Consider the following 27093-nt stretch of genomic DNA (forward strand, 5'->3'; position numbering starts at 1 on the left):
TTCTTCCCACAAAGCAAACACTAAGTGCCAGCTTCCCGGGGGGAAAGGAAATTCCCCTCCCTCCCTTTTCCTCCTCCCAACCCAGCCACAACAAGCCCCCGAGCATCAGCAACACTAAAGGGAGGAGGTTAAGCTTTAAACTTTGGGAAAACTATCGATTTGGCAGCCTTTCTCCTCTCCTGTCTGTGCCCCAGCTGATTGTAACTAAGTAATCCTCATCAATCTGTGGTAATGCAGGACCATGTTTATTGCTGTAGTAGTTAAGTTGTTGTTAATTTTACACTAAACGGTTGTTACGATGATGAATGAGTAGCTCGGGCTGCCACCCAGGGGACTTCAGCCCATACAACCGACAAAAGGGAGATCGCAAAGGGAAGACCAGGGGAAAGCCAGAGCGCCCACTCGATGACTTTCTGCAGGACCTTAAAAAAAAAAAAAAAAGAAGAAGAAAAAAGAAAAAGGAAGAAGCTGATCTTCAGGTTTGTATTTGAATTTGGATGCTGTGGGGTAAAAGGTGCTGCCTAAGTGTAATTGCAATTCTTTTACATACCGGCTGGGATCAAAGAGGGGAATGAAAGTACAAGCGATTTCCCGCCCCGGCCCACTCCGGCCTGGCAAAGCGGCTGATGGGATCCTGCCCGAAAGCATCACGCTCATTTACTCTTGGAAAAAATTCCGTCCCTCTCGGGCTTCCCCTCCGGCGCGAGGGTTCGGTAACGCAGCCAGCGAGCGGCAAAGGCTGGGCACGAATCGCCGGGCAGCCTCCGCCGCCGCCAGCCATTCTCCCCGGCGAGAGCCGCTGCTCCCCGCCCTCTCCTCCTCCTCCCCAGGCCCCTCCGTGCCCCGGCGGGCCCCAGCCCGGGGCGGTGCCGGCGGCAGCGCGGCCTTTTGTCCCGCCGCGGCCGCCGCGTCCGCGGGCAGGCGGCGCCCCCGTGAGGCCGCAGCGCGGCACTGCCGGCCCCCGCCCGGCCCCGGCCCCGGCGCCTCCTGCGCGGCCCGGAGGGGAGCGGCGGCCGCGGGCGGCCCTGCGCCTCCGGCGGGGGCCCGGGGGCGCCCGGCTCGCTGCGCCCTGGCCGGACAGGGGTCCGTGCCGCACAGGGTGGCCTCAGGACGCCGCGGTCCCACTTCGGGACAGCGTCAAGTTGGGATGCTGACCTACAAGCGAGTCCTCAGCCTGAGCAGCGGCCACTTCGCTGCTCTTGCCACTGAGGAGTTTTCCTCTCCGGTGGGCGATGCCGGCAGGAGAGCAGCACACGACAGAGGGACAAGCTACAGTCCTCCAGAGCTGAACAAGCCATCAATCCTGCTACAAAGGAAAGTCCCTCCACCACCACCTTTTTTGCTCTTGTAGGAGTGTAACAGAAGTGGGAGGCTGCACCGACGCTGCTCAGTTACACACCATTTCTTCCCCCTCCAGGGCACCCCGACCTTTCCCAGAGGAACTCCTGCAGAATCTGGGTATACCTCTCACACTGCAATAGCCTGCGGCCAGGCTCCGGGAGCCCCAGGACATTTCCCACCCTGGCTTCGGATTCGCAAACCCCCTCGGAGCAAACACTGGTAGATCAAACAGGTCTCTCAGGCCTGCAGCCATAACCTTGCTGCGGTTCAAAGCTCGGCGCTACTGGGAAGAAGCGAGAGCCGACCCTCCATCCCCAGCACAGCACACTCGGGCGCATCTCACCGAGATGGCGGCCCTGGAAGCGCTCATCGGGAGCAAGCAAGTCCACGCCATGCACTCCCTAAGCCACCTGCGTTTGTCCCGACAGGCTCCTCGCACTTCAGTGCGCAGGGGACACCGTATGCATTGTGCAAGAGCATTGAAGTTATCGGCATACCCTCCCCATGCCAGGCTGTAAGATTACCAGACTGAGAAATAATTGAGATGGTGGCAGAGTTAAGTTTTACTCACTTGCATCTCTTAAGTCCGATTATGGGCACGAATGTACGATTTTCCCAGCCGTTATCGGTCAGCGGGGTCAGGTGGCATTGCATTGCCATTCTGCATCAGCGCTCGAATTGAACAAGAAGAACGAAATGTGGCAGGTTAAGCTGAGAGGCCCTGGGGGGGAAATAAGGAGAGAATCCAGGAGCTACAGAGGTCTCTTATGAGGGTTCAAGGACCAGCTCCTAGTTGGAGAAATTAGAGGCCAAAGTCAGAACATGAACATTATAAGTTTCAGTCTTTTCTTCACTCCTATTCTCCTTTCATTTCTTCCCTGCCTGCCTCCCGAGTCATCCCCTAAAGGCCTGGAGGAGGAGAGGCTCCATGAGGCTACAGAAGAGGTACAAAAGAGTACAGCCACCTTTCTGGGTCAGAGCCAAGCATGTTAGTGGGACAGCAGAGAAACCACATTCAAGAGGGGAGAACTAGATCCTGTTCTGCAGGACAAGAAAATAGTCCTTATCTTGGCTTTTACTTCCAAGCAACAGCCAAACACAGGAATGGTTAAGGGTGTAATCAGAAGATAGCAACCCGTAGGTCTTCTTATCTTCCACCCCCACATCCTAGAGATGGGAAATATGGGAGATCTTCTGTGCCCAACAAAAGCCATCACTGAAGGGCTCAAGTTCAACAGGCTTCAGCTTAGAAGATTATTCTAAAAAGTTACACCTCAGAAAGCCAATATAGGATAAAAACCCATCAGTATCTCTACCAGAAAAATACTGTGCCCATTTTGCTTAAGTGACCATGCTTCCCCCCCCCCTCCATGACAGCACCTCCATTGCTTAGATCCAGCATCTCCAGGAGCCCCTCAGTTCTGAGGGGTCCCCCGCACCAGCCTGTGGCTGCTGGGCTTACAGTAAACAGCTCTGTTGCGGGGTGAGCTGTTCCTCAGTTCCAGTGCTCAGACCCCAGGAAAGCAGCTCAAGCCCATGAGAATCAGAGGGGGCCAGAAGACAAGACATCTACTTGCCCTGACCTTGGCCCAACTCCAGACAACACTAGGCTTGCTCAGTAAAGTCCTGTAGGCTTTTCTGAGAGACCAGAGCTGGGCAGCTCAGAGCAATGATAGCCCAGGTTGCACTTCAGCATGGACACGTGCCCTAGAGCCTTGATTAGCTGGATGAAAGCCAGATGTGGGCAGGTCTCATAATACAAGGGTCCTCAAGAATCATTCACAAGGTGTTAAAAATGTCCATCTTTGTTTCCCTATCACTCAAAGTGTCAAGTACACTGGCCCATTAAACTAGAGTACCATTAACCAGGTAATCAGGAGAACCTCTGGTCATGCCACCCATCCTAGTCTTCCATGGTCATTAGCATCTCCATACTCTCAACCTATGAGACAATCATCCCTCTGGAACCTCTTTGCAAGTCCAGCTCCAAAGGGGCTATTACATGAGCACTCCAAGGGCTGGGAGGCTCTGTAAGCCATATATGTGTCTATCACATACTTTCCATACCTATAGCAAACACTAGATTTGACATATAACTCAAAGCATCGCCATGGTAGCCCTCTCCAGACACTGCCAGCCAGCCCTGTGCTGAGATGTAATCATGATAGACAGGATTCTCATGAAAACCACCACCACAACAGTTCTGGATGGCTCTGAAAGCTCAACTGCCCATCACTAACCCTTTGCACATCCAGCTAGTATCCATGCTCAGTAAGCGAGATCCATCCATTTGGGATTCAGAGATGTCCGTTACTGATGAAAAGCACGATCGCGAGTACCAGAAGAGTAAAGCACTCCATTAGCCTGCTCCTACTCCTTACCTTCAACAGCACAGTCCAGACACCGCCCGTACGCATTGTGCGACTACAGTATTTGGACACTTGCAAATCTCTTTGCATGGATAATTTCAAAGTCAGCGACTAGCAATGTTTGTGAAGATGGCCTGTTTCTAATGCTGCCTATCAATTCAAAGCAATGCCTGCCTTCAATACACATCCCATTTACAGATTTAAAACTTTAAGGGTATATAGAAGATGACCAAATGCAATTTAAAAAAACCAAAAACAAATGAAAAACCACCATAACTGGATTATAAACAGCAGATTATCTTGCATTCTCTTAGAACTTCCGTAAAGCAACAGAATATGCCATTCTCTAGGAGAACAGCAAGAAATATTGTACTTAGGCTGCTTCAGCTGCTTAATTCTTCCCGGACCTCCCCTGTTGCACTCAGAGAATACTTCACGATGACCAACAGCTCACTATCAGGCCCTGCCCTACAGTCACCTGCCTGGCTCCGCCTGCCAGCTTTATCTCAGAGCAGGAGAGGATATGCGACAGGAACCTTTGAACTCTTGTTCCCCAGTTCGGAATAAGGCCTCATCACACCAGGTGCAGAGCAAAAAGACAGCTTCTGCCACAAATTGCTTGCTATCCAATGCGTTCCTAAGGCAGTGGCCAATGGTTACTTCCTGTTAGGATTAGCTGCAATTGGACTAAAACAGACAAGCACATCAGCACTCCTTAAAATGAATCAGTAATAAATGAAAGATGAATGCTAGTTCTTCCTTATTGACATGGCTGTACCTGTTCGGAGCATGCTGTTACTACCTTCCGCTCCAAGAGGAAGGTGGCTCCCATGCCACGTAAGACCTTGTGGTACCCTAAACTAAGAGGGCCCACAGGGAGCCCTGCAGTGATGATCTCTGAATATATTTACCATCCACCACTAGTGTTATTATAGGCAGCAGTACAAGCTGGAGCATACGATATTCAAGTCTTTTCGCAGATCTGCCATTGCCTTTCAGCATTGCTTCAAGGAATTCACTCAGCGTACTGCGTAGATTTTCTCCCCCCAATTGACATGTACCACATATGACGCCAGAGACCCTGATTCACAGCTGCCCTTGCATAGGATCGGGTTGCCTCCTGGATTATCCTCTGTGCATATGTATCTGTGCTCCCACGCAAGAGACCCTGGCAAAAGGCACAATCACATCAGCGACAGGCAGAGAGAAGGGGCTGCTGGGTGGTCCTACCCCTAAATTATTTGCTGACTGCTTCCCTAGGGACCATGGCAACTGTGGCACAGACAAGAGAATCCCTAAGGATGCCACTGAATTGGGTCACAGCCAGCCACTTGCAGGGGAAGAAAAAGGGAGAGGTCCCCGTGTTGGCATGGGGATGAGGTGCCTTCCCTGTTCTGTTGGGGCCAGAACCATCTCTGGCCCCAGCAATCTACACTCTAAATTAAGGGCTACTATCCATCTGAAGAAAGAAAAAAAAAAAGGAAGCCATAGCAATACAAAGAGACTAGGCATTTATTCCTGGCTCACTTGCTCTTAATGGAGATAACAATACCTCACTCCTTGACAGCAAAGCAGGGAGACTTAATGCACAGAAGGGAGACTTAATGCATGGAAGTTTGCCAAGTAAATTGAGATCTTTGTACAAAAGGCACTTTCGACATGCACAACTTCTGGCTTATTAAAGCAAAACAAAAACTGTTCACCTTGAGGAGCGTTCAGAAATTAGGAGCCACAGTTCCACATGGCACAGCGCCCTGTATGGTTATTTAAGCTTGCACACATCCAAACAGCAATGCTTGACTAGTTTAAATACCTAAGACACAAGGTGGAAAACAGTGAAGACTCAGGACTGCTCCGTCTCTTCCACACAATTTGCCAGCCATTCTCCAGGGCCCGGCTCTGCTCCCTTTGAGCAGCATCTAAGTTGTCAAACAAGGCACTGCATTGTGTGACCTTATCACATACTTACATCTAGTATAAACACGCATACAAGAGAGGAAGGGTTGCAAGTAAGTGGCCTATTCAGAAAGGTCCCAGAGTACTTTTTGTGCAATTTTCTTCTCACTTCCCCATCCCTCCCTTCTTCTGAAATGGCAGGTAACCTGAGCAAGAGTAGTGTGTGAATTGATTTGGAGGCGATCAACGCATTGGTGTTTAGCTCTGGCCAGCTGCCGTGTCATTGATTGCCTCAGGATCGATTTGCAGACCATTCCCACTCAGCACACCTGCCAAGTCAGATGAAGAAGGAACAATGAAGTGAAAAGAAAATTATGTATTTGTGGTAGACACTTTCACCCCTCTCCACATACCACCCCCCCCTCGGGAGAAGTTGAAGGACCTGGGCTGATTTCAGTGCTACTTTTAGCAAGTGCTAGGAGAGAAGTCGGTACAAAAAGGGGAACAGCAGGGACGCACACTACACACCCCAATCCTCTGACAAGAGCCACCTACAAAAGTTAGAGAAACTAAAGTTTCTGCCTATAACAGAGGTACAGGAGGCCAGAGTTTTGGCTGATATGTAATGATCTTTTACAGTACTATGTTCTTGTGCATGGACGATACAGGTTTCCATTTGCTTATATCTCTAAAAGGGTACTAGAGTACTCCAACACATAAGCATGTCAGACATCTACAACCAGTGGCAACAACAATAGAAGAAAAACCAGAACAAGTATGGTCCAGACAAGTTGCTAGAGAGACCATCTGATGTCTGTTACACTCCCTAAGATTGTCTATTTGTTGTCCTCAGTGGGAAAGGGGGGGAGGGGAGAAAAAGGCTTCTAGGCAAGGCAGATAAGTCAGAGTTTGATCAGCAATTGGCATACTGTCCATGCCAGAAGTTAGCGGTAACTTGGCTTGTAGAAGATGCATGTGCTCCTAACATATCCTTATTGCCTGTGCTTTTTTCCTTTGGAATCAGGAGGTCCCGATATCCCAAACCAGCCGGTTGTCATTTCTTTCATCAGATTGTGACCCCTCTCCCCCCATGTCATTGCTTCTCTCCTGGAGGGAGCAGGGCTCTTTACCAGGTCAAAAATTCGTTGCAGATTGCAAGTGCCACCTTGCAGAGCTTTTGTATCAAACACCTCCTGCATCAAGAAAGGTGAGAAGTTACTCGCCCATCTTATTTCAGTTCTCTCTCTAGTGTCACATGCCAAATTCTCTACTTAAATCCTGGATAACTCCAAGTTAAACATATCCCATTTCTACTGTCTTTTTCCAACACAAAACAGTGTTGATTGATTCGCTACCTTCATGTCCAAAAGCCCGCACAGATTCTGGCAACATTTTTCCAAAAATCGCTGCAGAACTCAACTCCCATTATCAACAATAGCCAGTGACTCTCAAAAGACCTGGTTTCTTACACCACTTTTGAAAAGAGACGTTAGGCTCCTAAATCAACTGGAATGCACTGCACAGCACCAGACTGAATAGGAAGACCTGGATGCCAGAGTACAGAAACAATCTTAAAGCAAATAAATGCATTAATAAGGGAAAGCACCGTTCTGGGCTATTCTACAAGACACTTTAAAAGCAAACTCGGACTCGGAAAATTCCTAGTCTGCAGACTGCTGAAAGTAGGGAATTATAATCCAGACAGTGTCACTCTCTGCTTGCCACATTTTATCTTCTCAGTTATGCATCTGCTATTAGTCACCCTTGGAGACAAAATATCAGGTTAGAAGGCAGTTTGGTTTGACATTGTAGAGACATTCCTATGCTCTTGTCATTGGAGAAATTTAATTTTCACAACATGTGTAAAATAGGTGTTATTTTTCCTTCCTAAAGAGTCTGCAGAAACAGGCAGAGTAATTAAAGGTTACACTTTCCGATACTGTCACCATTATAGTTATTACACAATACAGTCATACTACTACAGTCACCACAGTGTTGTGTTACTCCGGTTTCAGTTTTATCGACTGGAGACACTTGCTTTCTAATTTTCAGGTACACTGCAGGCTTCCAGGGAAATTTGGGTCTGAGTGGCCACCTGTTTAAGAGTGCTAGGTAACCTTCATTCTCTTATCCTATTTGCAGAAGTCAGCTTCCATTTAAGTGCTGCCAAACAAAACAATCTGGTACTGTAAATTGACCAGCAACTTACAGGACCTTTTGTGTGGAACAGGACCTGCTGAATGAAGAGAAACTTTAAAAACTGCAGAACTATCACAAAGTTTTGTAAAACCTCAGCTTCAGAAACCCAGTCCATTTATGACAGTGGCTGGTAGGCCCCAGAAGCATCACTCCGTACGCTCACTGTTTGGGTTTTACACCACTCAGTGCTGTTGACAGGCAGGGCGCAAGTACTCTGCCCATACTGACAGTTTGAGTTGCAGCCAGGGTGCAAAGGTGCTAGAGCAAACATTAATTATCACAGGACTCACACTGCCTTCTTTTCACAGGTAGGACTGAGGGCTTCATCTCACCACACTTCAGATATTCATATAAGTGTATATATGTATACACACACACTTACACACATGTTTATGGGTGTATATACAAAGTAGCCCACCCACCCCAAGCTACTGTGTAGATCCCCTTTAGAGACCATGGAGGGGACGACACCAAACAACTCTTGGAAATGTAACTCAACCTAATTGAAGAGAAAACAGCATGCTCTAGAAGTATCCCCCCCCCCCCCATTTACTGTACAGGGAATTTAGATAATAAGCTGAGCTATCAATACCTACAAGGCAGGTGCCCACATTTAGTCAAGCGACTCCCATCCTTTTAGGCTCTCCTAAGGTAATTGGTTTCAGAGAATAAAACATTCATCACCTATTTCCAGGCAGCATGTCATAACAACCCTTCTTTCTGCCCACCTTTTCCCTTCAGGCTCTTCTTGATCCTTTCCACCCCACGCAGATTACAAAGGTTATGCTCCTTGCCTTTTGCCCCAGTCATTTTACTCTGCGCTTTGAATTCCTCTAACATCCCCCACTGTTTCATCACATCATCTTCAAATGCCTTGTTTGAGCTTCCAGCTTCCCCTCCCCACGTATTCATCCTTGTTTCTTACCATACAGCCCCAGCACCCTCAGTTCTGCTACTAAGCATCGCGAAGAGCCACGTGCCCAGAAGGTCCTCTCTCACCTTCGCCCCCTCTGTAAACCAGCCTGTAAGACCCTGTTCTTCCTCCACAGCTAACACAAGACCCATCGCTTTTGTGACATCCACAAGAAACCGATAGTGAACCTAATAATGAAGATGTTGACTAGTTGGGTACAATCACTCCATATTACACAAAGTTTATAAACAGCAGGTAAAAAAAAGAGCAACTGAACACAGTGATAAGTGATTTAGAATGTCTCATTTTTCTAAGAAACAAAACTGTGCTAAGCATCTATCTTCCGAAAAATTTAGTTTTTAAAGAAATACATCTGGACACCAAAAACATCTGGGGTCACCCCACAATGGTATAAGTGATTTTCAAAATCTCAGAACAACCATTTGAAAAAAAAAATGCACATCTTCAGGGTACAACCTTTTCTTCATTGCTTGTATGTAATTTATGCCTACTGGATTGAGCATACACAGACACACACAGTAGGAATGAATAAATCCTTAAGGTTAGTTTCTCAAAAATAGATTGTGAAGTCATGATTTCAGCTTTCCTCACTTCCAGTGGATTGCCAAGTATCCCCTGGGTTTTTCCTGAAGTTTGGAGAACAACTTCATGAAGAATAACTAACCAGAAGATAAAGGAGACTTCAGAGGAAGCTGGAAGACAAGAAGCATTTTGAAGATGGATTCTGATAGAAAAATACCCGACAGCAGCTAGCGCAAAAGGCAGGGAAGCGTGGTCACCACATCACAACAGGATACTGCTGCGTGCACCAACTGGAACACAACTTCATTTATCCTGGCGGCTGCTGTACACCGATACAGATATATTTATTTTTATTTTTCAATCCAGCATACTAACTGTGTCTTATTCCACCGTTTGCTATAACTTCAGTGGAGGTACATACCTAGGAAGGTTAAAACTCCTCTCTCAGCCCAGGTTCAGATATACAACCCAGTCCTGCTGCGAACACAGCAATGTTAAGAATGTGCAGTCATGCCACTCTTACAAGCGTGCGGCTTCTCCACTGGTGTATTATGGAGTGAAGCAGCACACTGAGCATTGATGCAGATGTCAAATTAATAAGCAGCTCTGCATAAGCTTCCTCCATAGCTTGTATTAGACCTGGTATTTTGGTGTGATTTAGGTGCTTTACAGAAGAGCGAGTTACAGAGTCGAGGTTCCAAGAACTATGTTCTGTACCATAAGCTTTTGTTTCCTGCTGGAAAAAAAGAGGTGGTCTTTCATAAGTGAGAGAGAAGTAACTTTCTGACATTTGGAGCTTCAGCTGTGGAATAAAAATAGTTTTTACAAATAATCAATCCCATCGAATATATTTACTTTGAACTCAGTTCAGAATACAGGTCAGTGTGAAATACATTCTATGAAACAGAAGAAAGCAAACATGGCTAGGTGAATCATGACAGGTTGTGAAACAGAGGGAGCTTGCTCTGTCCTTTGGGGTAAGTAAATTTTCACCAATCTCCCCACACACAACAGGTAGTGCTTTAATTGTACCACAAAAGACCCTGTGAAGACAGCAAGGCCATTGACAGAAAAACTCTTCACGATCCAGCTGAGGACAGTGCTGCTGTGAACTGCTCCTCCCCATCCATTCTTCTGCCAGCAGAAGAGATGAGATGTTCACTTTCTAGTGCGCGTCCGACAAAATCAGCCAGGTGAGTTCAAGCCAGCTGTTTGAACTGGTTAAGCTAAACTAGCTACTTTTGCTTGCAGTGGATGAGGGCCTGTCGATGCCAATGCCCCTGCAGCTCTGCCAGCCACCTCCGGCTGTTGGGGTCAGCCTTGCCTTCGGCCTGCAGAGAAGCAGCCAGGAGAGGGCACCTCACCATGGCTTTGCTTTACTAAGGGACATTAATCCCTTTCAGCTGTTCCTATGAAGGAATAAGGATGGGCAATGTGGAAACAGGGCACTTTTGTGCCAGCATTTCTACCTCCACATAAAGGTTTACATACGTTAATTATTTGGAGTTTAAAAAAAAAGATCACGCTAAGTTTAAACCTTTATGCCCTCTCACATTTATACACACACACCAGCCTAAGATAACATCTTCAAGACGAGTTAACTAATAGAAAACACACAACCTTAGGCAACCTATTTTATGTTGTAGGTAGTTAATTAGCATTCACAATTTCTTTGAATCTTCTTCAGTTTCACTTACATTTTTGTGGGATATGAGCCATTCATTAAAGGTTCACTGTAAGCATTGTTTCATGCACAGAGAAGAGACCACAGAGTATCTGTGCACTGCTCTACTGCTTAAAATTCTGCATAATATTAATTATTAATTATTCAGTTTGTGACATCTATGTCACAGGAGTTACATGCTGTTGCTACTACTCCTTAAATTGACTAGTGTAACTGATAAGGATCTAATTGAAATCGGTCCGTTGCTTAAAGTTATCTAGATGATGTGTACTGTGCTGAATCATGACTTACACAAGCTCACCTTGGTGTATGATACATACCAATCCTATTAATAAACTTAGCCTTGTATCCTTGCATCTTGTACCTATGATGCAAACCCATATTTTTCATCTACAAACCCAAGCAAAAGTCAGACATAAATACTAGTCAAGCAGGACACTATTCTGTTTTCTAAATATTCTTTAAGAATCATCAAGGTTTTGAAAGCTGGACACAAGAAATGGGTCTTCAGATTTATCATCATGTAACTGACATAGAAAACTTGTTTCTTGGATGTAAGCAAAGGTTTAAGCCAAATATTTGGGAAACTGATTTAGAAACCCAGTATGGGGAAGCAGCTCTATAAGCATCTGACAAAAATATTCAACTCCTCATGGTTCTCGCACATTTCTTTTTTCTATTCACCTTCCACTGTCTTCTAAGTCACTGAAAGGGAAACAGTTGAGATTTTTGGAATAGACAGGGATGTATATCCCAGAAAATTCTGGGTAATTGTTGACTGAAAGGGAGCAACTGTTCAGACGACAGAATCAGCCACAGGTTTGTCTTTGCTGAATGCAGTAGATTTGAAATTGATCTCGAAGAGGTTGGCAGTCACTAGACTCAAATATGTGGAGCCAGGAGGAAAAGCATGGAATAAAAAGATGACAAACCTAATCTCTAATCTAATCTAGGCATGACACTGGCAGAGGTCAAAGTCACATGTGACTAAACCTCAAGCTCTTCTATCAATAAGATCAGAAGAGCAGTAACATGACCACTACCGAAAAGTACAGGAGAATAATAAGGCTGAGACATCATAAACCTAAGCCCACACATCACTGATGTGCTAAATTCAAAGCCAGGAGCTCCATTCTTCCTACTTGGTGTATTTTTTGAGCCTGAACAGCACATCCCAATTCTACGGCGTCTGAACTTTTTTCTGTTGTTTGACTGTGAAAGAGAATCTTCAGTTCATGCCCAGAGTTTTAACCAAGGCAGTGAAACCTACCCGAGTTAGAATCTCAAATAATAACCAAGAAATGAAAACTCTCTCACCTACCTTGGGATGTTAGTACCAAAGCATAACAATGGCACATAAGAGGTCAGCATCAGCTGTTCTGCTGAGAGCATTATAACAGATAAAATGGGACAGTGGTGAATAGCAAAGAGTAGGATTTGGAGCTGCTGCAGGGAAAGAAAGAAAAGGAAAAGAAACAGAAGAAAGGAAGGGAAATATACAGTGATCCTAAAAGAGGGCATATTTTGCTACAGAACAGGGCTGTAACGAGGCTCTAAACAGAGAGGAAATAGGATTATCACTAAAATAGTGAGTGCACTAAGATGCCTTTGTGAACTCCTTCCACTGACATCAGTGGCAGCGCCGTCGTAGACTGAAGGAAGAATAGCTTTACATTTACACATTAGCCCACAGATCAAAACAAGAAGTACAACTCGGTATTCTGCACCAGATTACTTTTAACTCGCCAATTTAGACAGTTCCTTGCATTACTAAACCCATGAGAATCTCAGGAACAAAGTAAAACATGCCATTTCAGGAAAACAAAATATCTGCGTTTTGAAGTTTAAACTACTTGAGGCTTGTCTGGTGAAAAGTGTAACATAGTTTTGCTGTTAAATGACACTCGCGACTGGAATGAGTTACTGTGCATCACACAAATTCCATCATACTCCACCACTGAGAGGTCTGTACATGCTCAGACCAAGGGAGGAATGTTTCATGTCTGCGTAGCTTAGCAGAAAAACTCAAACTCTGGAACTATTCAGACCAAGGAAATAGGCCGATACTGACTTTTGCAGGTTGCTTTTCTTTGAAAGTTTGAGTTTCTTGGCAAACAGATCAAGAAAAAAATAGGAAGAAACTGCATTAAACCGAGTTCTATTTTCTGTTGTTAGAATTTCAACCTAAAAAGTACTGGCAAAAATAAAGGGCTGATCTCAGCACTCCAAAAATTCAGAGAGGTGGGAGAAAGGAGCACAGGAAGGGGTGAAATGTAGGTCAGAGGATGGTGTCTGAAAAGCACACGGGAAAAGCAGAAGTTTAAAACTGCTTATAACTTAGCAGCTGAAAGTGAGACCCATAACACATAGCTCTAAAAGCAGAGAGTCTCCGAAACCTTTTTCTAGTGCTCGAGTAGCAGCTGAGACTGCAGATAAAAATATAACAACTAAATCACAATTTAACAACTGTAGATCTGAAAAATACCTATCAAGCCTGTCTTTATGGGGAGTGTTTTACCGTAGGTTGACCGTGATGAACACTCTGGTGTTCACCACACTCTTCCCTTCTCCCAGACCTTGTTCAGCCCTGGGGAAGCAGCCAGGTAAGGCCTCACCCCGAGACCCTCCAGCTGCCAGTTGATTAGCCCTCTTCCCCATGGAGTCTATGAGCCAGGATGCAACCTGAATCCAGAGGAAACCAGAATGAAATACAAGCTTGTTGAAAACTCTTCTCAGTGCTCAGGTATCCATCAGCAAGTCCAGCTGCCTTCATCCACAAGGGCAGTACTTTCCATTTCCTTCCTTATCTTTCCATCTTGTGGTATATTCTTGCCAAGGCAACTCAGCACCTGGCAGTAACATGTCCCTGACCATCTCCTGTTTGCTGTTTCTTTTTGTACACTGCATCACCTTTGCTGTTCACCCTCTGCTTTCTACTGTCATTAAGGACTGTCTCCACAGCACCACTCCAGTGCACAGCATGGCACCAGCAGAGATAAGCTGTATCAGCAAATACAACAAAGGATGGATAACAATTATAAGATAGTTTTATAGCTGGAGAGTTCTATAAACAGAATATGTCATAACTGTATTATAAAGATGGACTTTATATGGGGTGAAGGTGAACCCATTAACTGCTTGATTACATCACTAGTCAACAGCGAGATAACCATTATCTCGTGGACATAGTAGTCCAGTTTTTTTTTTTTTTTTTTTACAGATACACTGGAATAATTCATTTGCAAAACAGAACTTTGAATTTGATTTCTGAAAGGTAGTAACAGGGCTCAAATCAACGTATAGTTTATATTTTCCAGCTTCCTCTATAACCAGAGACCACCATTACTGTGCTCCTGGAAAACTTGTCTGCTTTTACCTCCCACTTCCAAACAGGTGTGCCTGTCACTTAAAGAACGTTAATTAAGATGGATCCATTGTCATTTCAGAGTACTTTTTGTCTAAGCTTGATAAATTTATCACAGACAGCCTTAACAATACATAACGAGTTATATCTGCACTTTCTGCAAGTCTACGCAATTAATTTTCTGTTTGTGAAAGGAAATGGAAAATGAAATATTGTGCCCTTTCTAATGCAGAGGCAGATGTAATGAATGGCTTTGGCAAACAGTTGTCGAAGTATGTTAACTAGCATCTACAAATCTTTTCCTTCCCCAACAATAGTTTTAGGGCCCGTGATAATCCACTTCCCTTTTTTACCATACCGATATGACATACCAAATCCGCTGTATCTAGATAAAAGAAACATCATTGAATTCAAGTTGCAAACCAGTTGTCTTCATTTTTTAAACCACTGCCTTGAGAGATGCCAACTGCAGATTAAAATCCACAAAGAGCTCCTTTTCTTGGTATTCCCACTGGAGAACGATAACTCTCACCAGAGATCTGGCAGGCAAAACACTTGAACAAAGCCTTCCCAGCTCTGCAAGAGGTTGCTGACACATGCTGATCAGCCTTCTTACAAAGGGAGCAATCACTGTATCCTGCATCTCTTGTCAGCATCCTTTCTTTGGGTGGGGACTGGAGTCCCCCCACACTTTCCATCTGGACTTTGGAACGGACTTCAGTACCTTTAAGCCCTACCTGTACTGTCAGAAAGCATTTATAAAACTCTTGCAAACAGAGCATCCCATCCTGCTTCCAGGCTGTCAGACAGTTTGCTGCAGCTCGCAATTGTTCCATTAATGCAAATAATGAGTATCCATCGGACAGACCTAAAGAGCCTGTCTTCTGTTGTCTTCAGAACAGAGGAAATTATTCACGAAAACCTACGTGAGTTTTATCTTAGTTTGCCAACTTTACGCTTTAAAAGGTTAAGAAACCTTAAGTTGAACATCACCAGTAATTCCTTGAGTTTGGCCCTTTGGGGCATTCTGAAAAAGTCTTTAATTACATGACCACATACTATTCTACCCCCACCTCCAGATTTCTTTTATTCATGAGCTGTGGAAGCGAAGTATAGTTTCAAAGCTTTACGTTCTTCTGTCCTTTCACATGATTAAGGCCGATTAATGGTGCCCTGAAAACAGGCTAATATCCTGAATTTACCACAGAATTACTGTTATGTTAGGCAACTTGTAGTAACAGTACAGCAAAATTAAAGTGTTTATACGTTTTTACAAAACTAGCATTGTATATATTTTAGCTGCCAGTAGGAAGGAATTAGGTGGGTACAATGGCAAGGAGGACCCAAAACACATAACCACTTAATTAAAAGTTGCTTCGTACTTGTTACTAACAAAAGGCCTGAATTAAAGTTCCCCAAGCAGTTTTGACTCGGTCTTTTTCTACTTTTGGAGGCCTTATGACTTTCCTAATACCCTTAAAACAATTCCTTTTAACTTTTGGGCATATGTGATACTAGTGCAATGCAGAACAGCAAGGTTAAGTGATTTGTGAAGTCTGAAATAGCATAGCAGTCAAGGACAAAGCAACAGCGCACAAAGAGAAAGCGATGCCAAATTGCTCGTAGGTCATCAGTGGGAGTACTAAGCTACAAGAACTTCCTCAGCACTACGCAAAAGAAGAAAGCAACACTGCATCCACAAAAGCAAAATTGAAGTGACACAGCAGTACAACCACCATACCGTTCAATGTGCAAGTAGACTAAGGAGAAAGAACACCTGGTCAAAAAAACCCATGGCACAGGAGCCACTGTTCCACCTAAACAGGTGAAGTGGTGAAGGCAGCAGCACTCATCTTGGGAAAAAGTCTGTCTTCTTATAGATTCTTCAAAGCCTTCCGATTTTGCGATGTTTGGCATTGCAACACCCAAAGACATGCCGCTGCCTGGATGCAAGCTGTTCTACAAGGGGGGATGTGCACCTGAACAGGGAAGGCTCCAGAACCAGTCTCCTAAACTGGCCAGGCATGAAATGTATGGCATCAGTGGCATTTCAGCATCGCGTCTCTCTTTACACAAAGATGGTCCCCCGCAATCAACAGCATCAAGCAAGAGTTTCCTTCCAGCATCAGACCAATTCAGCACTCAGACCAATTTCTTCATGCAAGGAAACAAGTAGTAAGGGAGAGTCCCTGGCATAATCAGCTACCGACTGGTTCGGGTACTCCCCTAGGAAATTCACATTCCTGATCTGCTCAATTTGAGCAGACACACAAACTTAGTCCCCTGTACCTCAGGTGAAAACCTCAGCCACCAGAATACTTGATGTTTCAGACAGTTCTCTCAGCCACCCCTCTTAAGTCCCATTTACACATTGTATAAATACCAAGCTATGCACAGAGTTAGAGAGGAAGCACACGAATCTAGGCCAACAGTAAGGGCCTGTATAGGTCAAAGTTTAGGGAGCAGATCAGCCATGTTTTTGCAAGTATAAGTGGACTATAAGCACCTTTGACGACATTACCAGCAATACACATGCACACACTCAAAAAAGCCCCAAGCTCAGAAAGGACTGACATCTCTAATATTACCAAGATGTTTCTGAAATACTTTGATGTCTTCCAGGCATGTTACACCTGAAAAACAACTAGAACAACCTAGCCAATACAGCACCTGCTTCACCAAGTACCCATCACATTAGAGAAAAATGGGAGCAATAAAATGAATGCTGAAGAAGGCATCATTGCTAAAGTCACAGAACCCACAAGCTGGATAAGCAGCATGAGGCTATGAAAAGCTAGGTAAATCGCACTTTTGCATAGACATAGAAATTTCACAAAGCCATTGAAAAGCATTCATCAAGAAATACTACCTGACTCAGCAGGAGCAAACGTAGTCTCAGTACTCATTGCCAAAGATAGATACAGGCACAAATTACTGTGGAAGAATAACAGTTACCTCACTGCATGGTGAACACCAGCAGGTGGACACAGATGGCAAAGAATGCTACGGGGGACCCAGCCTGCCACAAAGGGATATTAATGCCATCAGTAAAAACAACCACCAGGACTTCTGAGATTCAGAATCAAAACTGATGATATTCCAGTGTATGGGCACAGGAGACAGCATGGCAGAAGAGGTGGCAGAGCACAGCTGTATCTTCAGGTGTTTGCTAGAAAGCACCAACATGGTAAAGTTAAATAAGTTGAAACTGGAAACAGCTGCAAAGCTACACACAGCCCATCCTTGCTTTTATCACAGGAGGTACAAGCTGAACCTGAAAAGCAACTCAGAAGATACCACAGCTAAAAATGCAGCTGAGGTCAGAGGGCATTAGGGTTTGTTGACACCATTTCTTTTGAGCCCCTCAGATACAGACAAACTACTGGTGTGAACAGTGGAAAAAAACTACAATACAGACATTGTTAATTCAGTGCAGCACAGCCTTCCTAAGGAGCTGGTGAACACAGAGACCAACCTCAGGATGGTGCTATGTGAAAAAGAGGGTGTTCAGTGAAGCAGCATGTAGGCTCTCATTGCCATGGGCTGGACAGTACTGATGTCAGAAAAATCATCCCTCCAAACTCAATGGGCAACTGCTGGAGCACTGCTTGAATGTGAAAGTTCGGCTGCTTGTAGTCCAGGAGTGGAAGAAGGACCCAGACATCACAAAAGTACTCTTTTAGAAGCTTGCAGCCTGGGCGCAACCAGGGCTCACGTGCACAGTCATGGCAGGTCAGTACAACTCAACTCCAGTTTGATACGCAAGCACCTCTTTTTCCATCCCCATTACATACAATTAAATGAAAATAGGTACTCAAAATACTTTCACCATGTGATACAAAAATTGCTATGCTATAGTTTTAAAATACAGGCAATAAAAGAAATAAGAGGACCATACTTACCTTCTGACAGCAATGTGGTGGCATGAAGATACAGTACCTAAACAAGATCTTCAAGCAAATATAGAAAATAGAAGCGAGACTGTAATAGGCTCAGGATGCTTTGTGTGCTACTCTCAAGGCTCGGATGGAAAGAATATGAGAACAAACCCTACAGGGCTGAATGTTTTACAAGTGTTCGTATCCATCTTTCTCTCAGGATGGCTACTCAAGAAGACAGTAACTCAGAACGTGCTTCCCAGGAACAGTGTAAATACTGTGTGAATTGAGCAGCCCTGAAGTCACATATAAAGGCAGTCAAATCATGAGGCACAGGTCATTAAAAAGAAGGAATCCCTCTCTTTCTACTGTTCCGAGTAGAAGCCTGAATGTGGAAAGTAACAGATGCTGTATGCTGGCCAAGCATGTCAAATGATACCAGCACCGTGATGAGTAAAGATGAGACACATGAGGAAGTGCAAGCAAAGCAGCAAAAAGTAGCTGTGAACATAGACAGGACTCCTAAGAGACCGTGAAGTAAAACAGGAATGGAACTATTGACCCCATGGTATTTAAACATAATTGTTATCGTAAATGACTACTCTGACTTCTGAGAAGTAGACCAGTAGTCTTGGACTACCACAATAGTCACCATAAGAAATGTTTCTGTAGGTATGGTGTCACAAATGGTATGGATTCAGAAAATCAGTTTTCAGTTACCGAGAAAAGAGAGTTCAGCTCCACCACAGCATCACCATACCCCACTGTGGTTTAACAGAATTGGTAAGCTCTGAAGTTGTGAACAGCAATGATAAGCAAGTCATTCCAGACTGGGGAACATCTGGGAAGGCACCGAGAGCAGCCCAGTGCTAATTCCTCCTCTAGATGCACATCAGTCCCAGTGCTGCTCTCCCAGCTACTAGTGGTAGAAAGAACAACAGATGAAAGAGAGGTGAACAAAAATGTGTAACAGCCAAAACCTACCTAGTCTGAAAAGAGAGTAAACAGAACTAAAACCAGACACCGCTGTCATAATAAAATTATTTCCTTTGCCAAATCACACACTCCTAAGTAGTGCTTTGAACAGATAAATTCTCATTCACATAGCACGGCTATCGTTGCATCTTCCTCACTGAAACGGCAAACGTTCACACGCACCATACATGTCGGATGCACACGTGAATGTGGAAAATGATAAAATACTTGCTCCAGCTGAATTCATGGAACAAAAAAACATGAGCCAATCAATAAGGTCACAAATGTCTGGACACTCTTTCCAAATGCCCCAGAGAATAAAGTCAGGACAGTATCAAACTCATAAGGAAATACCTGATTCACCAATTAAATAAACAGATGCTTTAAAAAAGCCAAGCTCACTTTATGTTTGTGCATTCAGCTGTATATGCACACACACGATATTACAACCCTTATGGAAATACAATGAAGTTCAGTAAGTGTGTTTACTTTTTATCTCAGATAAATACAACAGAAAGGAAGTGATTCATACTTGCCCAGAAGTCAAGCATTCTACTGAAGTTATACATGTCTGTGGTCATGTCTAAGGGCCTTCAGACACAGGTACTACTTGTGAAAGAAATATTAAAGTAAACTTTCAAGTACTGAATTCAGGCATAGGTAACAGACTAGCTGAGGCAGCCTGGAGCTCAGTAGGGGCTAATTTATCCTGCTGGAAAGTAATCATCCTGTAATTAGTGGAAACACCACTCTATTTGGGGGGCATGGCAGGGCAGTAAGTCTGCCACACAAGTTGTCAACTAAAGTATAAATAAGTTTGTTAAATACTTAAACTTTTTGCATCATCACAAAGAAATGTTTTACTCTACTTGCAGAAGCTTTTTTTGGAGGACAAAGCAAGTAGCAGACCATGCTTACGTGATAGGTCAGAAGCAGCAGATTTCATATGCTGAGACAAGAGGGGAACTCCACCCTACCCTAAACTTCCAGTCTCAGGTTTTGACCTCATGGCAAAAGCCCTCAGAGACCCTCCCAATGTTACTACTTCCTCTTCTCTGGTAAAATAAAGCTTCTGCTTCTCTGCTGCTCTATCCTTCTTTTGGGACACAGTAAGTATAAACAACCACAGCCTTTAAAAGTACTTCCTCTTCTGCACAGGGAAAAATTAAGGCTTCAAATGAATTTTAACAGCAGCATCTCAAATGAAAACAAGGGGCACTGTCTCCACCAGCATTGTTTTCAGTGGCATAGCTATGCTGCGATAGCTCTGCTGGTAAACATCCACGATAGATATGCTATATCTTGTAAGTTGTAGCTTGCACCGGAATGATTTAGCTCAATTATGTTTTAATATCACACTTGCTTTGTTTAACCAGGCTCAGCATCTTAAAGTTAATGGCATCTGCCACAAACAGGAGCCAACTAACTTTAGTCCAGACAACAGATGCATACTGCCCAGCAGGACGCCGCTATCCAAGGTGAAAATGCAGTTGCATTATCACAGCCCGCTCCTCACCAAGTGCCTATCAACTGAGGAATTAACACAGATTGTCTGCTGATGGCTACATTAGTTACTCAGAGTTAGCTCAGCTTTTTCTACAAGGCACTGAACCATGCCATATAGTCCCATCCCAGGCTGCTCACCAGTATTACGACCCTTTGTTTTTGAGCTGGCTCTTGCTCTCCGCAGAGCTGCGTTCCTGCATGTTGACACGCACAGAAACAGTTAAGCGGCTGGACATTACTAGTGCCCCAAGCAGATTATCACACTAACATGTGAGTTGAATGAGGCGGGCCACCACTGGCTCTTCAAAGCCTTTCTCAGGGCATCCATACTGAATAAGCACAATCACTTCTTATTTTTGAAGATGACATTCACCACCACAGAAGCTAAGACAGAAAGACAAACACATTATATAAAACCATGCCAATACAAAACCAAACCACCAAAAAAAATAAAAGTCAACCGCATGCATCTTTACATAGCAGCAGTGCTTAGGCTGCCAGTTCATCAAGATATCAGGCATTTTATTGTTCTGTATTGTTTAATTGCCTACCACAGTGGAGTTCTGGCTAGCCACTTGGGCTTCTGGGCACCATAGGATAAATATTTAATGATACCAGTAGCTCTAACAGAGGAGCCTATCCTTCAGCCTCTTCCTGGTTATCATAATGAGGGCTCCATGTCCTTCTCCCCCCACCCCACTCCAGTGCATTCCCTTCACTTCTTTGTGTTGCACCCAACAAGCCAACAAGTTGCACTTTCGGTGAATGATTTTGCAGGAGGGGGAGAGGGGATTTAAAACAAATATAAAAACACACCAGCAAATAAAATGAATGTTTTAGTATTTATGCAAAGCCATAAGGGTTTGGGGGAATTAAGACATGCCCTGCACCCCAAGGATCTTCAATTTAATGCAGACAAGTTATAGTATCTGAGGTAAGAGTCAATGTAAGAGAAAGGCTAGAGGACACTGCAGTGAGATTATAAAGTACACTGATGCTGCCTTTACACTGGGGCAGGGGGAAGACTAGGACATTTAAAATCCATTCAAACTGCTTTCAAGCCAAGGTATTACATGAGATATATTATATGCCCACCTGCACCATTTCCAAGGTGGTTTTTTTCTCCATTTGTTTTTAGGTGCATGCCCATTTTGGGCTGGACTTCAACAAATGGGAGGTTGCAGTGAAAAGACTGAGAGACTTACTACAGCAATGCAAAACCTAGCACTAGATTTCTTGGTCTGGTTAGATGGGTGCCAGGGAAAAAGTAGGGCAAAATATTTCATTAACTTTCATTTTCACAGTTCTGGGGCTACTCGTCTTTCAGAAGTGTAATAAATTACACATGCATACAGGTGTCCACCTAAAATTACTCGTTTCAGAACTCACATACCTTAATATTGCAACTACATATACAAACAAACACTACTGCCAGTGTGTCGGGGGTAATACAGGATCTTTGTACCCAAACGGAGAAGGGTAGTAGTGAAAAATGTTTACATGAATGGAATGAAGGGAGGGGAAAATGGCAATTTCATTTCAAATACATCTAGGGCTTTCTCATTAGGCCATGAAACTCACAGGTATTAATCATGAAAATAAATGTTCCTTGCCCCTAGGTGCGACATAGTTCTTACACAAGAGAAATGACCAATACAACTCTTTCTCTGATCAAATTACTGAAGACGAAATGAATTTTAAAACAATATCCCAGGTGGATTATGCATTTAGCTACTTAAGAAGAGACTTCGTAAGGACCCCCATTTATTACTTTGAAAAGCAAAGCTAGTTGTTGCCAATAATTAAGGCAGTCTTGTTCGTGTCTCACCTCAAAGGCTTTGGAGCAGCAGAGCCTATGGATAACAGCCAGCTGCCCTATTGTACCTCGCACTTTGCTTTGAAAAGTTTTGAAACAGAAGTAAAACTAGGTAAATTAGGTGGTATCTTTCATCAGCACTTTATTGTGCCGATTACAGGAAAAAAACACCACACAAATGTTTCATCTATTGTCTTTTAAAAAAATTGATAGAACCAATCCTACAGATGTGTACTTACCTATATGCTATACGTAATCTCACTAAAATAATAAAAAAATCACTGAAAGGCAGATGTTTAATTAGCTCTAGACCCACAACTTAATAGGATTTCATTTAGGCTGGGCTTCTCACGAGTATAAAATGAAGCGTGTGATGTATATTTGCAGGATTAAGGCTTGTGGGCTGATTGCCAGACCTACACTAAAGCTCCACTGGGGTTGCGTGCAGCTGGAGCTGCTCACACACATGCTGCACCCTGCAGGAGCAGCACCTACAGTGATACAAATCTTTTGTGCCATTTGGCTACCTCTGTGGTGGCTTCCTCTACTCCACATCAGCCAGCCCAGGACGCTTGAAAAAAAAAAAATAAAAATCACAACTTACATTCCAGAAATATCAGGGGATTGGTTTAAAAAGCATGACATTAGCAGCCAGTCAAGAAAAGAAGGTATCTTTTCTACTTGAACAGTACCTTTTGAGAACTCTTGTGAAGTCTTAGTCAATGGAGCCACATTGCATTTAGGACACATTTTCAAGCTGTCCTTCACAACACCAACAGGGCTAGAAAGTTTGGAACAAAAGCTCCGATTTTCAGAAGCCTCAGTGTTCCAAGAACTGGTGATTCAGCATAAAAAAAAACAAAAACAAAAGACCCCACACATGGTTGGAAATAAGATCATGAATGAAAGCACTACTGTTCTTTAAGTCAGACTACAGCTCTGTGACCTTTCCAACCCCTCTCAGTTAGCACCGCTCCGGCCTACCTTTCTCCTCGCCATGTTGGACATACCTGTCCTCTTCCTTGCGCCTACAACTGGCATTTGTCAAATCCCACAGTAAGGCATCTTAAGAGTTCGGCTGCCAATATTAAAGCTTTTTCGCAGGTTTAAGTTCTTGAACCTACTTATATTAGCATGAGACAAGCTCCTGTGCCAGTGTAAGGGAGGCAGGGTGGAACTTCAACAGCACCAACTTAGAGAGGCTTCAGCTGGTCTGGAATCACAGTTACATTTAGCTACAGCCCAACAAGACCAGTATTCCCATGTCCAGCAGAGTAATTATTTGCCTTGAAGAACACTTCCAGTTTCTAAAACGTATACAAGTAAGCTCTTCTTTCAGACATGCCAGTGTAAATCAACAGCAGAGCCAGCGACAGCAATCTGTTCAAGTTTACCTCAGCATAATTGAGAATAGCTTTGGGCACATCTGACAAAATGCAAGTGGAACAGTGTTTTAAAACCACATCTGAAGTTCCTAATGCAAGGATTGTTACCTGAACATCTCAGTAATTACAACACCACCTCAGTAGTTACAACAAAACTATTACTTTTTATATTCAAGTCAGTCTCAATGAAGTAGCAATTCTGTGGTAACATGATTAATACCCAACAATCACGTAAATAGTTTCTCATAATCTGCCCCCGCATAGCAAAGCCCATAAGCTAAGCAGCATTGGGTGAACCCTGAGCTTTGACAGAAGATTTTCAGGACACTGAGAACTTGATCCACACCCCCCAGAAATTTTTTCTTTTAACTGACCCCAGTGAACTCTGATCCTGGATAAGCACTGCAGGCAGCTGTAACTAAGTTCAGTAGGTGGCTCCTTCCTGCAACAGAAGCAACCCAACACAACACCAAAAAATTCTCAGAACAGAGGCATCGCTGGGGATGTTCAGCTGAGGTTCCAAGCACTATCAAAGATTCATAAGTAACAGCAATACCAAAATGATGGAAGTTTACAGGGCACTTAAGAGTCAGGATAATTCAGGCAAATTCCAGTTTGAGTAATTAGATGGTACTGTTTCCAAATTGCCATTGTAATCAGCAATGTGTTTCTTCCTGGTCTGAAGTGTGGTAGGGCCTCATTCTGCACCATTAATCAACTGCATGTTTAGGTGTTGGGTGACATAATCAATCCACCCCATTTGTAGAGTGTTACAGGACTAAAACGCATTACATAAATGAAGAAATTATCACTAAGAAAAGGAGTAGTGGTGACAGCACAGAGGAGAATGTTTGTGTGTGGTCTTCTCATTAATGTTTCCTCCCAATTTAAAACAAGAAAATACTTAAAAGAAAATCAAAAGAGTGAAGGGGGAAGGACAGGGGAGTTACAGCACTGAAGTGTTCCAAATAAAAAGAAAAAATGGAAAATAGTACCAAAAGGAGTACATGAAATTAAAGAGTGAACTTTTATAGACAATCTATAAAAGCAAACTGTATAATGATCTACAAAATAATTAATTCTAAAGCTAATTCATATGCCTATACAGTACTAAAATATAAAGCAGCTACTCCTGAGGGTTTTCCATTTTTGTTAATTTTAACTACGGACAAAAATTTTAAAGGCACATTAAAATTATCATCTATCACTAAATTACATAGTATACAAATGTAAATGTGATCACACCGCACTTAAATTCTTATAACAATAAACTATTCTGTTTTCTTCCCCCTGACATTTACAAAATTCATTTGGAAGAGTAGGATATACCTTACAGAGATTAGTGATAAATCATGTATTTTTAATGAATATCAATAGGAGAAACCCCAGGACATAGCCCACCATCTAATTTGATTAAACTGTGCTTAAGGCAACACCACCTCTCTGGCTGGGGAATAGCACTATAATGACTTTGTGAGCATTATTGCAGGCTGTTTTAATGATTTAATGAACTGCCTCTATATTTAGCTCAATAGCCTTAAAATGATTAGTGTTTAAGAAAAATTAGCTCACTTTGATCTGATTCTATTTGATAGTAAGTTTAAATAACCTAACCCTTCAAAACACAGTGGAAAAAAATTCCTAGAATCACAGCCAGCTAACTGCTAGAAAACATTACGGCAATCATTAATAACAGTTCATTTATGTTTAGCTACAGCATATGGAATGACATATTCATCCCCCAAGATGGGACATAGTAGCATATATTAAGTTGCATTCTATCATTTTTCCTATGCATTTTTGATGTGAAAAACGTACCAAGAAAAACCTCCTGTGTGCCCATGTAATGCAAAAAAAAAAATTCATTCCTCCACCAACAGTACCACTTAAGAATTTTAAGTCATGGGTCCAGAGTATGGTTCTGCTTCTCAGCAAGATGCGTGAAGAACTGATGATTACCAAGGCAGGAACAGGAATTATTGGCTGAGGCTCTGTCACTCTCCCAGGTGTAGCAGCAGAAGCAAGGTTATAACCTGGAACTGCTCAGGGAAGGGAGAGCATGGCTTGAGAGGCAGATTTGTAAACAGGAACACCAGGGTTTGCAGTCTGCCGCTGCTGACACAGCTACGTGGATGACTGGTGCATACTAGTTATCAGGGAGCATGCTGCAAGAGTAGATTTTGTTTGCATTTCCAGCACATTTCAGAAAACAAAAGCCACCAGAACATATTACCATTTGCATAAGAGCAAAAAGCTACGAAAGCGGTGAATAAGCAAACTAAGTTTATTATGCAAGTGTATGTTATTGCGGTGTTCTTACTTCTATGGCCACTACTATGGGATGTGATCTAGAGACTGGAGAACCGTCTTGGCATTCTGGAGCCCCAAACTACACTTGATGGCACTAGTCAATTTTGGCAAGTCACTTTAGAACACTCAAGCCATGAATACAACACAATCATGCTGCCAAGAAAGGGAAACACAAAAATTAGCCATAATGCTAAAAATACCTCTTCTAATAGGTAGTTTACAAAATAGTAAGCTCTAAATTTGTAACTGCAATGCAGCTGATTTGCTGCAAGAATGAAGGCAGAAACATTCACTCTGCAGGGTCTCCCTTGTACTTAGCCTGTGCAGACGCAGTGCGATCCACTTCCAAGCCAGCCTGGGTATATCATATTAGTACCCTCCCTTACACCAAACAGCTAGAAAGCAAGACCACAAATGTCCAAAACTATAACATGCTATGCAAATTCAAAAGCAGCCACCCACTCCCCGATCCAACCAGGAATCAAACCTAGATGTGGGATTCCTCTCAAGAAACAGCACTAGCAGGCAGATCCTCAGTTGTTTGTAACAAATACCTCAGGGGAAATCCCAAGTACAAGCTAAAACAAGAGACTAATGCAAGATACTCTCAGATCTTATGTTTTTACACTTTTCTAACAGTGTTTCTAGCACTACAATCATGAACTAGTCCTTTGGGTTTTGATCTTAAACAGTTCACCTGCGATTTAAAGTGAACTTTAAATTTATAGGCAGCAAGCACCCTTCTCTCCCCCACGAAGAAGTGCAAATAAATCCGTGTTGCCAATCAACCTACTGTAGTAGCTGGCAAGTTGCAACAGTAAATCCGGGAGCCGATCCCATCACCCCATGAACATTTGTCAGGGCCCCTTGGCAAGGGACACAATCAGGCAAGTTGTAAGTACAGGAGTTAAGTT

The 27093-nt window shown here is 43.5% G+C and overlaps 1 long non-coding RNA gene across 1 annotated transcript in view; it reads right to left on the minus strand.

The window, feature by feature from the left end:
* Positions 1–270: 270 nt before the first annotated feature.
* The window catches only part of LOC148053070 (uncharacterized), a 49055-nt gene continuing 22232 nt past the window's right edge, over positions 271–27093 (minus strand). The window contains exons 4-5 of the long non-coding RNA XR_015708283.1: positions 1913–2062; positions 271–422 (exon numbers count right to left, since the gene is read on the minus strand). This is a non-coding gene — a long non-coding RNA (uncharacterized LOC148053070). The remainder of the gene's footprint in view (positions 423–1912; positions 2063–27093) is intronic.

The sequence above is a fragment of the Nipponia nippon genome, unplaced genomic scaffold (genome assembly GCF_047370975.1).
Source record: "Nipponia nippon isolate SJK-2023a ecotype South Korea unplaced genomic scaffold, ASM4737097v1 scaffold_4, whole genome shotgun sequence".
In the NCBI taxonomy this organism is placed as follows: domain Eukaryota; kingdom Metazoa; phylum Chordata; class Aves; order Pelecaniformes; family Threskiornithidae; genus Nipponia; species Nipponia nippon.